This window comes from Corvus kubaryi, unplaced genomic scaffold (genome assembly GCF_017639235.1).
Source record: "Corvus kubaryi isolate FWS band 111438036 unplaced genomic scaffold, C.kubaryi_AGA036_p1.0 71, whole genome shotgun sequence".
NCBI classification, from domain to species: Eukaryota; Metazoa; Chordata; class Aves; order Passeriformes; family Corvidae; genus Corvus; species Corvus kubaryi.
The window spans coordinates 7120780-7135773 of NW_024582059.1; the positions used below are offsets into that span (position 1 = coordinate 7120780).

The window sequence follows — 14994 nt, forward strand, 5'->3', positions numbered from 1 at the left end:
GTTCAATAGCAAGCAAGAATTCCAGGAATTAGTCCCTGCTGTATCTCATGCTGGCGCAGTAACAATTACGAGTGGTGGCACAGGAGCTGCCGTAGCAGGATATTTGTGGTGGGTTATGCCAAGAGCTACATCTATGAGGAGAGGCTTGAGCTGCCAAGGATGCTGGAGGCAGCACAGCTTGACTCATGTGGCATGGGCTGATGTGTCCCTCTTTCTCCCTGGAGAGGTGGTGGTGAGGGTTTGCTTCAGAATCTAGACAAGGCAGCATGCTCTCTGGACATACATGGTGAGGGAGCTTGAAAAAGGTTGCTCCCACGCCCTCCTGTGATGTGTTCTGGAAAGAGCTTGGGTATCTAACCTGCCCTCCAACAGGTATTGCTCTCATTTGGATGACCCCATCTGTGCCCTAGAGTTATTATCTTCCCCTAATATCAAGGTCAGAGCTGTATTTTTCTTTTTTCTTCTCCTTGTACTTTTTTCTTAATTTTTAAAAATAATTTTTTAAGTTATTATTTTTAAAAAACTTTCCCACTAGCAAGATTATGATCTGCCTGCCTTACTGCTTCACTCCAACTCATCCCCACAGCCAAGGGCAGGGTCTCTCCTCCAGCTCCTCCTAAAGACCTCTGCCACTTGCTCCCACCTTGAAGCACTGGTGGGCAAAGCCTGTTTCAACACACTCTGTGTGGAGTTACTCAGGGTCTGCTTGTCCTGGGGCTGAACTCACGCTGGGTTTTTTGGAGGGAGAGGGCAGCACGCTGTCTGAGCCAGGAGGCTCATGCCTGCAGAAGGTCTCTTCTGCCCAGCAGGTCAAACATGCTCTTCTCCAGGCTGCATTCACCACTCCTCTCTCCCCCTTATTCTTCTATGTTGTTTTTCCTTCTTATGCCTGTTCAAGTTGCAAAAATCTGCTAGAAATCAAACTCTGTGCACTCCTGATTCAAATACAGGCACTTTCTGATTAACTTCTAGCTCTGCTTACACTTCCCCTTCAGTTCCTCTTGAATTAGCCTCTAATTATCTCAGTTGTAATCACCCAGTGTGATAAAGTTAAAGTAATAATGATTCTTTTTGATAGTACAATGTTTTCTCTCAAAGTTTGATAGTACAATGTTTTCATTCTCAATGAATGTTGTAGTTAGTAAAGACAGAATGCCAAGCTGCTTATGGGAAACAGATTTTTACAGATCCTAAACAAATGCCCTGCATAGTTCATGTACAGATAATAAAAGAACAAAGTAACCACTCTAAGAAAAATTTATATCTTGATAAAAACCCCCTATCTGAATATTTATGTTCCAAAACACTGCTTTTAAAGGTCCAGAACCTAATGTCTTTGCTTGAGGCCAGAGTTGGGGACTTGAGATGCCTGCTCAGGTTTCTGCACCTCTGTGGCTCTTGGAGCTGGACTGCAGCTCAGGCCATGAAGCTCTTCTGCCATGCACTGCTGAGGGAACAGTTTAGCATCTCTTATGCCTCGTCCCATACGATATCCAGACATGTTGTTTTTCCCTGGGACTGTCAGTCTAGGAGGTGTTTTTAAGCATGCCCATCATACTGTATGTTCACAGGAGGATTTTGCTTTCGGAAAGGAAACCAGTGTGCCTCAAAACTGAACTAAGCTGCAGCCACAGGGGAAAGGGTGTGCTGGGGCACGGCGTGGAGAGCATGACTTGTAGCACCCTTCTTCTGAAGCTGTGTCATGCCACATAAAGTAAATCCCATTGCAGGTGGATGGAGTTAAGTGTGTGTGACTCAATACTGAGTGTCTAGGGCATTCAGCTGGAAAAATATGCATAAACGTGGGGAGACAGTTCTGGGCTGCAGCCCATGCATGAAGAAAGGCTTTCGCACTTTATGTTAAGCCAGCCATGTTAGGACACCTAGGCAGAACACAGAGACTTGTCTCCATGCTTCTTTGTTTTCCCTGGCCGCAGTCATCATGGTGGGTGTTTGTGCCTCCTTTCTCTTTCTCAAAGAGCCTTTAACTCAGTTTTTGAAAGTTTGCAAGCAAAATTTTTTATTTTGTTGTGTTCTTTTTACCTATTCAGCTGTAAATTTGTGTCAGGTGTGGGAGCCATGCCTGCTGCTTTCACCCTAGATTTACTCAGATAACACTGGCCAGTGGGATGTTAGAAAAGGGGCTTGGGACGCTGAGCGATCAAATGGCAGCTAGCGTGTGGATCCTCTTCTTGGCTCAGCCAGGCTCTTTCTGTACCTGAGGCACTTCATCCTCTCTAGACTTTTCGTAGTCATATGCAAAGAGGGGCTTGTGGGGGTGTGTATGCACAGTTTATGTTAATATTCATCAAGTGTTGAGTGATCAACAGCAGTGGGTCCTCTTCCTGTAATAACACCAGCACTTTACTGGAAGTCTTTGGACGAATCTCTTATTAGAGTTGACTACTGTGATTAGCACTTGAGGTTGCATAGAAGCTTTGGGCTAGGCATGTGCTATGTGTTTGTCATCATACCTTTGCCCTCTCTGAGTGCAGGGAGCTGTGAAGCCTTGGGCGGAAGGGCTGCCACAGGTGGCATTTTCTTAGAAGCAGAAAATCCTCGATAAATCTTTGAAAGAGCAAGCAGGAATGGAAGCTGGGTTTGATGGTTGCTGTCTTGGTGGTATAAATACTGCACAAAGCAAAATAAGGGAAAGAGGCCTTGACTTTGAGGTTTATACTATGTAATTACTAATGCAATCAATATACATCACTGTTTCGGTAGTTTCCCGTTCACCAGCCTCTTGATTATTTAAACCAACTGGCACATTTGTATATTGTTTAGTATCCTCAGCTTTACGAATAACTATGGGACATCTTATCAGTGATTAGAACAAATGTGCTAATAAGCACTTTCAAACCCAGAAGAATGGGTACTTCTGGTATCTTTTATTCTAACAAAAAAAAAATCTTTCCAGTTCAGCATCTAGGCAGAAAAATGGCCAACCTAATTAGAAAAAGGTTTGTCAAGAGCAGGGAAAGCATTTCTCACTTTTTGGCATACTGCAACATCAAACTTGTGAATTTTATGTAAAACATTCTGGAAAGAAACAGCCGTTATGACAAATGTGTTATTAGTTCTAAATTAACATAACTAATGAGGTCCTCAGTTCAGTGTGAAAAAAAGTAATAAAGTGCTGCAGTGTGCAGCATTGTATTACCCAGCCTCTTTCTTCACTTGAGCAAACTTCTGCATGGTAAAGGCGAGAGCATTAATTGAGTGCAGGACCTGTTTATAAATCCTGAGTGCAGCTCAGGGTTTGACTGCTGCCACAACTGCTCATTCTTACCTTGTCTGTAATTAACTTCTTGCAGCTTGAAATTCTCCATGAAATGAAGGATGGTCTCTGTTTCAGAGAGGCTGCTCTGGCCTAAAGTAAAGAGACCAAACTCCTACTGCATCTCAAAGTCCTTGCCTGGCTGTGTGGGCAGCCGGGGAATGAGCCAAAAGACTCTTAGGATCAGTCTTCTAGGTAAATAACATTGTAGGCAAGAAGAGGATAAGAGGCTTGTGACTTTCCATAGGTTGTTCCTTATGACAAATTTGGTACAAGCTCCACTGATCCCTGATGAAGGCATTCAGTGTACCGTCAAAGAGGAGCCTGGCTGCTGCGTACAGTTACCTACATAAGTGTGCACTGGCACATGTGGAGTGAATGTGGGCTTCACATATGAGTCCCACCAAATGTGGGACCAATTGAACCTGTTGGAGTCAGTGGGACCCTTGCTGTTAACTCCAGTGGGTGGAGCTCAGTGTCAACCTAGGGAGCAGGAGCACCTTCCACAGCAGCTCCTTCATGCCATGTGCTCCCAGTGCTCTCCTTGTGCTGCCTCTGGCACTTGCTGGGTCACTCTGTTATCTGATTTAGCTCACTGAAGTGGCCCAAAAGTAAAAAAAAGTAAAAAAATAAAAAGGAAATTAGAATTCTTTTGTTGGTTCCTGCTTTCTGGTGGGTCATGGCAGTGGAAGGAGGAGGTAATGGAGGGAAGGAGCTGTGGGGAAGCCTGGGATGGCAGCAAGGCTGAGGCTGGGGCGGCAGCAGGAAAATTAGGTAGGGAGAAGAGCAGCAGCCCTGGCTTGGGTCACCAAGCTTCTAGACTGTCTGGGCTGCCTGTGAAACCACAACCAAATTCCTTATGTCAATGTCTTTATTTTGGTTATTGTTTGAAGGAGTTTCCAATCAAAACTTTGTGTATTCCCTAAAATCTGATCTTGAATTTAAACATGCTGCACTACAGGGACTGAAGTCTGCCAGTCATATAACATAGATGAATGCCTTTGAAAAACAAATCCTTAATCAAAGTTACACTCCATTTGTTTTTTAAGTTTTCATTTTTCCATTTTAGTAGCTGTTTCATTGCTAGGAGAAGCATTAAGACTTTTCTCATATTTTTCTTCTTGTGGGTCTTTTAAAACTGAATGTACCTTGTTATTAATGTCTTGGTGGAGGATATTTTCACTTATCTGCCCTGTACTTGTAGCTTGACTGCAAGATTACCTGTCAAGGGTTTTGGTGTCTTCATGCAGGAATTTGTGCATTGTTGTTTTGACTATTTGAACACTTCCATTGTAGTATTTCTTTCTCACTATACTGTTGTAATTATACATCAAGTTAGCTGAAGGCAGAAATTCTTTTTGTTCTGTTATGTCTTTTTTGTCAGCCTGCAGTTAATACACATTGACTTACAAAAACAACATCAATGAAATTATAGTTTCAACTACATTGTAACTCTTTTTTTTACACAGTCACGGAAAGAAAGCAAAACCAAGTTGCAAAATGTAGGCTGGTTGAAAAGGCCAATTTCAACATGAGAAAAATGATGAAAAGATACCTCCAGAAAAATGAAGAAAAGATATCTTCAGAAAAAATACACTATGTATGATAACAAGTCATTTATTTCTAAACAGGTGCTGTCTTCGGTCAAAAAGACTGAAGAGGTCACTTTTCTGCTCAGACTTCCTTCTGTGAACATTTAACCAAGGTAAGAAAGTCACTGCTGCAAATTATCTCTGCCACTCACGCAGTATTTTCCCTGTGGGATACCTTTTCTGTTTTAGTGTTTGTTCTTTTTACTGAATGAATCACCATCTCCAATAATAGCGAACTCCCCAAATTATCAGATGAGCTTTTTGAAGTTTGATAAGAAATATGTTTTCATTCTAGCATGGGTTTCTTCCAGAGCAAAACAAGACTTGTGGGAAAAGCTGGGCTTTTCCAACACTTCACCTCCTGAAAATGTCAGTGATAACTTGTTTTGAAATGGTTATTGGAATATATTCAAAGCACTTTATCAAAATATTTTGTCTAAAATCTCCCAACCATAACTACTTTTGATAAAAGATTGTTTCAAAGCATGACTCAACAAACATACAAACCTCAAAGTGCAGAAAACAGCAAAAAAATTAGCATTCCAGATTTCCCCCATAAAGATATATTTTTTTTTAAATAATACTTGCCACCTCTCAGCTCATTAATCTACTCAATGAGACAAGCAAAGGGTTATCTTTGGAAAGAGGTTCACTTCAACTGTTTCTCTGGATTCACTTGTTGTTTCTTGGTACCATCTGTTTTTGACGCCAGCTTTGCTCATGTCTGCTCTTTTCAGATTTGCAGATCTCCCAGAAAGCTCTTCCATCCTGCTCTTTGTGTCTGCTCCTTCTAGGTACGTATGTGTCAGGTTCCTCATATTCATTCCTCTTTTGGCAAGCCAAAGAGAAATCATCCAGAGTAATTTAATCCACTGCTAGGTGCCTTTGCACAAGAGTTTGTCAAGTTCCTATGAAAAATCACTCTGGAAGCACAGTGTGCTTGCCTTTTGCCTTTTTTACATTTTTCACTCTACAAACACTAGGAAGAATCCAGTGGTAGTACAGCTGGGTATTTCTTACAAGTTGTTTAAGAAAACAGAACTTAGTATTCAGTCCCATCCTCCTGCTGGCTGCACAGCCACATGCAGGTAAATATTGCTGCATGCTTTCAGACAGAGACATGGGTGTGTATGCAGTGTTACATAACAGAGAGGGTTAATGTGTGCTGCAGAGCTGTGAAGAAAGTAAGCAGGCATTCATGTGTCAGGAGAGGACAATGGGGTTTTTTGTTCAGAAAATCTGAAGGTATGCTTAAGCCCTTCCAAGGTATCACACAGGTCACTATTACATCATTGATCATTTACATTTTCTGCTCTGTATCATTTTCTCTTCTTGGCTTAGAGAAGCAAGTTAAAGCTAGATAAATGCTGGATGTGCTCAAACAGTGTGCATTCAGCTTCTAATGGCTTAATAACCACTTTCTTCTCTCTCGTTTGTCATCATTATTATGTGTCTGTTAACAAGAAACTGTTCAGCGGAATCACAGAAGAAGCTGCCTAATATTTTACTACCAGATTTGTGAGAAGGAATAGGGTAGGATAGCAAGGAACAATTTTTAGAAGTGAGGAATAAACAGTGTCTTTAAAATTTAATTTCTTGCTGTCATCATCCTAATTATCAATGGATCTATTTGATGTCTCAGTTTAGAGAGTGAGAATAGTGCTGTTTTGTGTCTGTCACAGTGATTAATGTCTTTCTTTTTAATAACCCAGTAATGTGTACAGAGTCATGTACTAAATCTATAGACTATGCTGTGCCAGAGCAATTATATGACATATACCCAGTTACATCAGTGGTGATGTCCTCTGTTTGGATTGCTGAAAAAGAAGACTGATGACAGGGTGTCTGCTGAACCAGATAGAAACCATAGCCCTGTGAACATACACTGAATTTAATACTAGTTGTTTACCTTCTATTCCCTACTCACTTTGGATTATTTTCCTCATCACAGGAACCAACTTCTCTGCGCATTCCACAGGGCAGCAGAAATAGAGGGACAATAAAATCACAGCTAAGTGCATCATATTTATCATGTAATATCTCTGATCCTTTCCTGGAACTGGTAAGAGAAATGGGGTATATCCCACTGAATTAATGTGGTTGTGCTCATATTACATGAACAATGGTTATGAAAGGCAGATATTAAAGCAAAGCACTAAATTCATATTAATTTTAGTGGCATTTTGACCAGCCCTAAGCAGAAGCCTGTGGCTTTGAGGAATTGATATCTACATTTTTATTTCACTTTTAAATAATTCCAAGACTCCCAGCGTTCATTTCTTATATTGCAGCAAGCTTTCTCAGATGTATTTTCTCATGCTGTGCAAGAAGGTGGCTGGAGTTTCAGAAGCAGATGAAATAGAGCATTATCCACTTTCTTCCTAAAGGAGTTATTTCTTCAGCTGATCTTCTCTTGAAGAAACATTCAGATATGCATTGTCTGTGTCTGTGAAGAAGAGCAATCATAATTAATGTGGTAGCTGATATTAAAATACTATGCAATATCTTAATTTTTGGTTATTCATTGAATAAGAGAAGAGAGAGTAGAGAGTTAAATACATAATTGAAAAATTGCAAGATACAGTAGATAAATCTGACAGCCAATACAATTTACTTCACACCAACAACTTCCACCTTACCAGACTTTTATGGTCTAGGTTTCATTTTGAGAAATGTAGCACTCTGAAACAACTGACAAGTGATGCCAAATATTAGTCCTAATAAGAAGTGTTGAAGAATTATCATTTAGAAGGCATCACCAACACATTCTTCTCTTTTGGCTTGACTTACAAGTTACAGTAATTTAGGGTTCTTTTGAGACTATGACACCCTCACACTGAATATAATTCCATGCTGTGTTAATGAAAGTCAGTGTTAATGGATTTGTGTGGTCAGAGTTATGGAATTAATAGTATTTAAGATTTGCTTTCCACACACAAATAGCTGGAACACTAAGCTCTTTAAACATTTCTATGTATAGTTGGCATGCATAGCCTCTGTTTTGAGAAATTAGGGAGGAATTGGGTAGTCAAGATCCCACGATCTCTGTAGGAAAGTCAAATACAGATTTTGATTCATCTGAGTCCTTAGTGCATTCACCCCTGCAGAGCACTGTTTCTCGCTGGTTGAAGGGATACATGTGAACTGTAGGTTTTCCCTCACTCAAGGATAGTTGTTGAACTTTCTGTGCATGGCTGAAGATGATGTACATAAAAGGGTGCAGGTTTGGACTGACAGCAAACATCTGTACTGGTTTTGTTTCCGTGTAGAGGGAGCATGCACAGGTTTCTGTGTTACTGCCATGTGTTAATACTCAGTGTGCCAGTAACTCTTCCTCAGAAAAGATGCAGTTTGACTTTTGCACAGTATTTCTTAGGCTTTGGCATGCATGGTTTCACAAAACTGTGCCTCGGTGACAGGAATGAGATTTTGATCTGCTTCTGGCAGTGGACCTCCTGGGGCCTGGAGATCACAGTGCTGCTGGAGCAGCACTCTTTTAGGAGAAGAATTGTGTTAGTTGTGTTTTGTTACTTTTTCCCCTCTGTGAACCATAGGCATGCTAATTGTAAGGTATGTATCTCTGGTTAAAGGAGAAGATAAGCCCTGCTGTTTGTCCTTTTCATTTCCTTGTTTGGAAGTGGGAGTGCTGTGTGGAGCTGTGGATGATTTTGCTGCTACATGTTCCAGTGCAGAGTACATACTTGGAAAGGTCCATTAGAGCTGAAATAAGCTCTTCAAGTTGACTGATGTGAGCTTGAAGATCCTGTCCTATCTGCTGCTCAGCAGAAGTGAGTTTCGAGATTGGATACACGGGTTTTTTTTAAGACCAGTAACATTTGACCTGTCTTTGCATATTATTTTGAAAAAACCCACACTTTAACACTGCAAAATACTTGCTTCTTGTTTTTACTTTGATCTTTGGTGAGTTCAGTCACTACAACTTAGTCTCACTGTCATTTTTCACAGATCTGTGGCAAAATGTGATTTTTTTGTACATCCTATAATGAATCAAAAGAACTGATGTGGTTCACTTTTGCGTGTTATTTCACCTGTTTAATTAAATAAGTTAATCATGATTGAAAATTCGGCAGAGACACCCAGAGATTCTTGTTCTCTCTGGAAAAAATGAGAAAATTCATTACTTGCCATCTCACCCAATGACATTTCATCAACTTGTCTTTTTTGAACGTAACATGAATGCTGTAGGTTAGGAAACTTATTTCACATGTACTACAGCAGCAATTAATTTCAGGAGGAGGAAATATATAATTCAGGAAGCCTTTCATGTTTGATGTCTAAGAAAGGAAGTAGCCACCACGAGTCGTGAGCAGTGCTGACTAACTCTGAAATATAAAGTTTTCATGTGTAAAGGTTTAAGGGATAAACTGTTTTTCTGTGAGTTTAGTAAATGAGTATATAAATGTAGTATGCTGAATTTTTATGCCAAAGTCACCTGAAAAGTCTTGGCCTCAGACCAGTAAGGCAAAAGGGAAAGCAGGAGAATCTCAAGAACTCTACAGAGACTTGGTTGGGTTTTCCCTGTGAGCCAGAGGATGATCTCTCAGTTTAAGGACAAAGCAGGTTTAATTTCTGTTGCTGCTCCTTCGTTGCAACACAAACTCATTGCTGGACATTTACACTCTCTCATCACTCTGCTCGGTGCTGTGGCTAATAACTATTTATGGAATGAACCCAACAGGCTGAGTCTTCTGCTTTACTGATGGTGGTCTTAAAATGGAAGATATATTAGTGAACTGATGATATCACTGCTTTTGTGCTGGTGAGTGTAGCTAGCCTTGTACTTTAATAGCTTGGTGGGAAACAGTTTTAAACTTATTTTGGCTGATCTCTGGGTGCCATTATAAACTTATTTAACTTCTATTCCCATTTCCAGACCATTTAGTTTTAAGCCTCTCATGTGGCATTCGTTAATCAGGATATATATAGAATCAGAAGCAAATGAGAATTAGAATAATGAGAACGGAATACAAAAAAATCTGTGATTTTTCTGTTCATACATTTTCATTTTTATTACAGTAATGAAATGCTTAATAATGTACTCTTCAGCTGGTGTAATATATCTTGAGATGGTAGAATTAGTGCATATTTTGGAAAACCCCAATGACAATAAAAGGATACACAGTTTTATGACTAGGTAGCAAATTTGCAGTATCACCTTCATGCTAACTGCAGCTAAAATAACCTAACTAATGAGATAATATGAGATAACATATGGGAGTAAATAAAAAGGTGTTGGTAGGGTGAAGAAATGTTGTAAGTTACGTACATATATAGTTCAAAAAAAATTACAGTTCTGACTCAGGCTCATGAAATTGTGGAAAGTGAGAGTTAAGGCTGCCTCTCTCTACTTAATATGCCTTGGTCCCTTTCCAGCAAATATTTTATTATGTGAGCTGTCCCAGTGATTTTGGAACGTGAGAAGCATTGTGGACGTCTCTGAGGGTTTGACAGTGAATTTTTCCCATAAATCTAAAAGCAAGGACAAAAGTCGATAGAATGGGGAAGAGAGAAAGTTCTTCAGTTCCATTTTTGGGCTGTTTTAGGCAAATAAGCTTTCTGTGCAGCCTGCCCCCCTCATATTAAGGCATGACTGAAATGTTTTATTTACACATTTGGACTGTGGTTAGAGTTTGGACAGAAGATCTTAGTTTTATGTCCCCAGAAAATGTTTTAGTCATAGAGAAAGTTAATTCCACCCCTTCAGCATAGGAAGCCAGGCGAACCTGCAGTCTAAGCTCTCTTCTTTCTGACTCAGATCAAAAGCTTTCCCCTATAACTGTTGAAATGGAAAGGTGAACTCAGTGTAGGCTGGTACCCCATTACTGAGCTATACTGATGATGCCACGAAAAACAAGGTTTGCTTCTGCTATGAGACAAAAGCAACAATCAAAGCTTTAAGAGCTGGCATAAAATTGAATGGCTGGTCAGCGCTTTGGATGGTGATGTTAACAGAGGATGCGGCTTTCAGTCTCAGCGCTTAAACGCTCCTCCTTACTTCGGTAGCTGATTCCTCGTCATGCACGTACCTCATGCAGTGCAATGCTGCCAGGGTCTCTCTTCTCACAGCTCCAATTTTTCTGCACACAGCCAGTTGGGTTACTGATTCATACAGCATTTCCTTTAGGTTGTCGTTCTGTTCCTGCATGCTTAGGGTGCCCAGTTTTCTCACTAACGTCAACAGCAATAAAAATAACCCCCCAATTTCTTTAGTTGAATTGAGAGTAAGTGGTACATACCAGTCTCCCTGGCATCACTGGCTGGTCTGTGGGGAACAGAGTCGATATCTCTTCAGTTTGTCTGTTAACTGTACTCTGAAAACAAGTACTTTTGTTTTCAGTTTTCTTTTTCTTCTTAGGTTGAAACAAAATACGTTTATACTTACCACCAATATCTCCCAAGGCTTAGGGAAAATTAGCAAAGTTATAAAATCTACAGTATGTGTGGTTTGCTGTTGCAGCTGCACTTTAAAGGAAAAGTAGTATACTTGTCCTCCTTAGAAAAGCATCTATAAATTAGCACTCTTTGAAAAGTTCCTGATGCCTACCACAATTTCTATATGTTACAGTCAAAATATGGGCATTCTATTTTTATCACTTCAATCAATTTAAACAGTCTTGCCAAAATCTGAGTGGTCTCTGCTCCAACCTTTTTCCTTATAACATTTTCTGACCTCGTCTCTTCCCTCTAAGGGTCTGAGAAACGGGGTGCCTGAGAGGTGCAGCGTCCCCACAGTGACTCAGTGACTTTGCAAGGGTCAGTAAGGCCAGCTATCCATATGGCAAGGGTGAGTGGGACCTGGCTGGATGTCCTGCATCCTGAACGGCTCCCCCATGGCTGGTTGGGCTGAAGACCATCATGCCTTCAGCAGGGATGAGATTGTCTCCTTCTGGGTGGGTGCCTTTGGAGTGTTTGTGCCTTCACTGGAGAGCCTGCATCTCTGTTTTCCATCCGTCTTGCTGGGATGAGTAATTCTGGTGCTGGAATAATTGTTTATCCAACTCTCTTCAGCTCAGTTGAGGGGTTAAGGGCGTACTTCAAATGCAGCACGTTACTGCCTTCTTGCAGTACTAAGAAAGAAGAAAAGCTTAAGGCAAGTGAGAAGGATTTGTGTTAACTTTGTTGCCAGGGAGTTTTTCTTAAATTCTCACCTTCCATAATATCTGAGTAAAAATAATATTGAATGTATTAAATCTTCAAGTTTCTTACTTCTTCTTCATCAACACTAGGATGAAGCAGTTTACAGTCACCAGAAATGCACATGAGCAAGGCAGAGATATTAGAGTTGTTCTTGTCCTTCCATGCCCTGTCCCCTGTGTTTCTTAATCTGCATGTGCAAATTAAACTCTTAATTTACCACCATGTTGTGGTGACAGCAGGCAGGGTCAGAACACTTTAAAAACACGTAGTACCATATTAACATCAGAAGCAGATTCTTCCCCAGAGAGGAGAGAAGATTTTAAAGAATGCAGAAAGATGCCACAGGGCTGTAATCCTTCTTGCTGCACAGAAAACTAGCGATTGTTGTCGAAACACTTAGAGGGGGAGGTGTGTCCAATAATCTGCAGAACATATGTAGGATAAGGCTTTCAACTGGAGATGAGAACTTGAAATAAACAACATTAGAGAAAAAAAATGGCAAAAGAAAAAAGAGAGGGAAGATGTTGTATGGTAATAACTCCATGTGACTGCCCAGAGAAGTGAACTGCTCCAAGGAGCATCCCTCTGGATGCAGATCATCTCTGCTACAGAGGGCTGCAGACTCTACCCATGTCCCCATGCTCTCTTTGCTTGCCATGGTATGCTTTTGCAGGGGTTTGAGCTGCCTCCTTGTCCCTTCATGGAATACTAGCACGTATCCCAGGATCGGTGAGGGCCATTTGTGAAGATGGCCCGTGGTCCTGATTTAGTAAAGCTCTTAAACACCTGCTTAAGGGATTTGCTGATTTGGACGCTGTGCTCTCCGCTGGCTCTCTCCACATCTTCTGGCTCACTGACTGTTTGGCTCTGCAAATGCTTTAGGATGCTCCCGCCATCGAAAGCTGGCCTCTGCAGCATTAGAAGTGGGGCAGGCATGCTAGCCTTGCCTTGGCAGGTAGGTCTTTTCTCTGTTAATTTGTGATGGGAGATGAGCTGGCTGCCCCACGCTCATCCCAGCAGGTAGGAGCATGCTGCAGCACGTGGGGCCACAGTGCATCATCCTGTCCTGCCAACAGTCCCATAGAGTGTGGTCCCCAGCCTTCTGCCTGCCACGTGCCTGCCAGTGGCACTGCTCTCCAGGAGGTGACCATCTATCCCATGGACTCCACTCCAGTGCTATCACCCCCTGCTCAAAACAGCCTCATGTTGCAGAGGGTCCCCTACAGGGGTGTGCCTTCTTTTGGTGGCGGTGAGGAAAGGCATGAGAAAAGGCTTCACTGAAGTGAAGTTAAAGTTTTGCTTTAGAGACATTTCTGCCTTAACCTGATTTCATGTGGGGGGGTTCTCTTTCCCGGGGCGCGGGGGGGGGCAGGGGGGCAGGAGTGAGATTTCAAAGCTTTTGTAAATATGACAGTTTTAAAGCTTGCTGTCTGGATGAAAGCCTTAGACATCACTTTTAAATGCTGAAATTTCCAGTCTTTGAGAGCACCAAAGTGATTTAGGACCCCAGGTCTGTGGGCTTTGGCAGGAGTAATTTTCAGTGCTCCTAAGTCACTGTTCTTTTAAATAAAGTTTTACTACCTTAGGATCTTTTCAATATATTTGCCTTGTTTCTACATTAAACTTCAGATGGCAAAATCCTCATAACTGTTTGTATTCCTGCAGAGACTGGGTAAAATGAGTTTATTTTTTTGGTCCTGCTTTGCTTCATCCAAGAGACCCCAACTGGGAGAATTTGGAGATCCCCATTTGTTATGTTTTTTCCAGCCCAGAGGTGCCCCTGCCTGCAGCAGTGATGCTCTGCAGGGAAATGCAAACTTGCCAAGCTTTGCTTACCTCAGCCCAGCGTGTGGTTCAGCTCACTGAGAGATGCACAAGTCTGACACATTTTGGAGATTGGCCAGGAGAGATGTATTGCCTGGCAGAAGCAGGACACACATCCCTCCTGCATTGCTTGTGCTTTGTGTGCCAGGCCTCAGGCTTCTTTGCCGAGACAGGTGCTGGTGCTCTTCATACAGCCACTGCTCCTTCCTCCCCGGGGGCAGGGCAGGAGCAGAGCCTGGGGCCATGCCAAAGCCTCTTTGCAGACACCTGTACCAACAGGCCAAGGTGCAGTTATATTTTCTGCACTGGGATTGGGATCCACACAGGCTTGCGTGCCCATGGATGGACTGTTGGTTCACTGTGCCACAGTGCATCCAGACTTCCCCTGGGAGAGCCTGAATTTGGGTGTTTGGAGAAACTATGCCGAAAAGCTAGCACTGTGCCCCAATACCCCTTTAAAAGTGGTATTTCTGGTCCCCACAAAGAAGTTGATAAAGAAGTCCAAATTAGTGGGATTATTTTGTTCGGAGGTTTTCTAATAGGGTTGAGGAACTTTGTAAGGGGCAGACTCAGGACTTCTGTTAAGTCAAGCCTCAGGTTTGGATTTTCTATCAAATAGTGCTGGGGCAGGGCAATACAGGGTTAAGTGCTGCAGCTGGGTACTGTTGCCCTGCACAGTGCTGCATTGGAAAAGGGGGGGAGCAGAAAGATATGCCTGAAACTATTCTGCAGACCAACATCTCTGCTAGTTCACCTGCAAGAAGCAAACCACTTCAAGGGCTTCACTGAAGAAAGAAATATTTTTCCCTTAAGAAGCTTTAAAATAAAGGGCTCTCTTGACAGAGAAGAAATCCTGGTGATTCAGCTGAGCAGAGTGCAGTGTACTCAGCAAAAAAAAAAAAGGAAAAAAATGAAAGTGTTAGCAGAGCCTTGATTATTGGTGACAGAGGAGCATTAGCCAAGTTATAATGGATTGTCAAACTAGGCTTGTGTTTGCTTAGCCTCCCAAGTTCTTTGCACTGAGTCAACATCTAGACATCTGGGATGGGAGGTGGGGGGAGTAACATTTTGTTAAAAAAAAAAAGAGTGAAAATCAGTTGAATTTATGTTTCTATTCTAACGAAAGAAGTGTTTAAAAGGAAA

General features: G+C 41.7%; 1 long non-coding RNA gene across 8 annotated transcripts in view; it reads left to right on the top strand.

Annotated features, from left to right (window-relative positions):
- The window catches only part of LOC121674823, a 210883-nt gene that overhangs the window by 28544 nt on the left and 167345 nt on the right, over nucleotides 1–14994 (top strand). For 7 of the 8 annotated variants that reach the window (XR_006019858.1, XR_006019857.1, XR_006019864.1 and 4 more), the window contains exons 2-3: nucleotides 4909–4982; nucleotides 6821–6931. This is a non-coding gene — a long non-coding RNA (uncharacterized LOC121674823). Of the gene's footprint in view, nucleotides 1–4908; nucleotides 4983–6820; nucleotides 6932–6971; nucleotides 12983–14994 lie in introns of those variants that run through there. The other variant, XR_006019860.1, reaches the window with a different exon arrangement.